Below are 2,431 nucleotides of genomic sequence, written 5' to 3'. Positions count from 1 at the left end.
GGAGGAGGAGGGGGAGGGGGAGGCGGAGGAGGAGGAGGAGGAGGCCTTGTAACTCGGTAAGCCGTCAGTCTCCTGCATCCCATCTGAAGATGAGCTGCACCTGGGTTATGGACATTTGAGGCTAAAGTGAGCTTAGCAGATGCTTAGTAGAGTTGCCTGACAGTGAATCCCAGCCAGCTAAGCATCCAGTCACACCACAAATACTGGCGATCGAGTCCCAGCACTCCTGATGGATCACAGAGGTTCAGACCCCTGACCAGATCTGAATCAGCACAATGTTTGGGATACAGATGAAGTTCCACACATGCTGGGTATCAAGATGGACTTAAAAGAAAGGAAGAAAGGAACACAGGAGGGCCCAGTGCAACTCTGCTCTCCCCTAGGTACCTGCAGTCAGAGTTTTGGGAAGCACCTCTTGGGAACGGCTGCTGCTTCAATGGCCTGACAGCTCTCTAGTGCCGGTGCCCAGCTCTTTGCTAAGCACTCAGACTCTATCTCTTCTGGAGGGGCTCACTGCAGATCCTCCTGGCTCCTGGCCAGACTGAAAGGGAATGTGTTCCACTTTTGGATGACTGTGACCACTCTCCTCACACCCTTAAGAAAAGGTCATTGTTGAATTGTCACTGGCCCAGGGCATGATGGGAAGGCAGCCACCTCACCACCTAATGGAGAAAATCCCAGGCATTTGTTCCCAGGTAAGTAAGTTAGGAGAGTTTCATGTGTGAGCCCCTTCATATCTGAGGGGCTGCCCTATGCACCCTGAGGCCCCTTTCTGTCCATGCCCCCTTGGATTTTCTTGCCTTCCCTGAAGATTCTGTGTTGAATGTGAACCTAGAAGTTGTATGTGTCTAAGATACTCCCACAGCTGATGTCTCTCCAGGATGCCAGCCTATGGGTGCCTTTGTGAATGTTATTTCATCTATTCAACGTACACTGATTCTTCTTCCAGCTTTGGGATACCTCAAGGGTCTCTCTGAGTTTGCACAGGTCACTGATTTATAAAACAAAACAAGCAACAAGAAGTGTAAGTAAGCTCTGTATAGAGAGAACCCTGTGACCCTCGACTTGAGACCTCTGTGGAGGGGGGCTGCACGTGGGCAGAGCAAGGACAGCAATGGTGGAACCTAGTAGAGAAGTCACTGTCTTTGGTCCCTGTGTTTCTGTGGGTGAAGCCACAGAAAGAAACTGAACAGTGTGTCACAATGGCAGCACCTGTTTCCTGAAGGTCCAGGATTTGTCACAGGACTACCTCCATTCCTTCTATAGAACTATGGCTTGGTTACTAAGTTCAGGGACAAAGAACTCTGCCATCTGGGACACCTAGTATGGTTTTACCCCTGTGTGACACTAAATGCTTTCTGGGGTTGGGTGTGATCCTTGACTGAGAAATGCTTTTCTCTCTTTGGGAAAGAATTTATAGGACTGGAGAGATGGCTCAGCGGTTAAAAGCACTGATTGCTCTTCCAGAGGTCCTGAGTTCAATTACCAGCAACCACATGGTGGTTCACAACCATCCATAATGAGATCTGATGCCCTCTCCTGGTGTGTCTAAAGACAGCAACATGGACAGTATACTCACATATATAAAAATAAATAAATCTAGAAAGAAAGAAAGAAAGAAAGAAAGAAAGAAAGAAAGAAAGAAAGAATTTATACTTGGCTTCCGTTCCTTTTGTGTTCGCAAATAGACCTGGGAACCAAATAAATAAATAAAACCAACCTCACAGCTGGGCATTCCATGACCTTTGATCTGGAAGGAGATGGTCTTTTCAGGCTGTTCTGAAAAGGCTCAGCTCTCAAGAAGCTATTGAGATGGTAGGACCAGCATTCATTTGAAGCACACTTTTATAATATCAAGAATGAGAGTCACTTATACTAAAGGCGTGCAGGGACCGAATAAGAGACCTGGGCTGGGATAATCAGAAACCAGGTCTTCAACCCTGCTCTACCTTAAGAGCCCTGTGGCTTCTATGGGCAGAGTCTTGGTCAGTCTTTACAAAACTCAGTGAACTCTGTCACTGTTGTAGGGGTGAGTGTGGAGGGTGGATGGGAGGGAGAGCCCGTTAATACCTTTCTCAGGTGAGTTTTCACTATGCAGGACTGCCTTAGTTCCTGCCATAGCTGGCTGTTATAAATGTCATTCTGGCTTTGTCCACACGGTGGCGCTTTTCCATGGTGCTGACTGTGGAAACTGTAGAAACCCAGCAAAGCTTAGGAGGAGGAAAGGTAAAGGCTAGTTTCACTCTGAAACACTCTGCCCAAAAGCAACGGAGGCAAGGAAACGGCTTATAGGACAGGTAGTGTTCTCAGGGGTGACCGGGTGGATCTGTGGGATGAAGCTCTCTGTCTGCCCAATGCTGTTGCGCAGATAGTAACATTTGGGGGAATACCCATGCATAAGCTATGCAATGCTGGAAGACGGGGGGTTGTT

The sequence above is a fragment of the Mus pahari genome, chromosome 6, assembly GCF_900095145.1.
Source record: "Mus pahari chromosome 6, PAHARI_EIJ_v1.1, whole genome shotgun sequence".
Lineage (NCBI taxonomy): Eukaryota > Metazoa > Chordata > Mammalia > Rodentia > Muridae > Mus > Mus pahari.
This window is presented reverse-complemented; position numbering follows the sequence as displayed.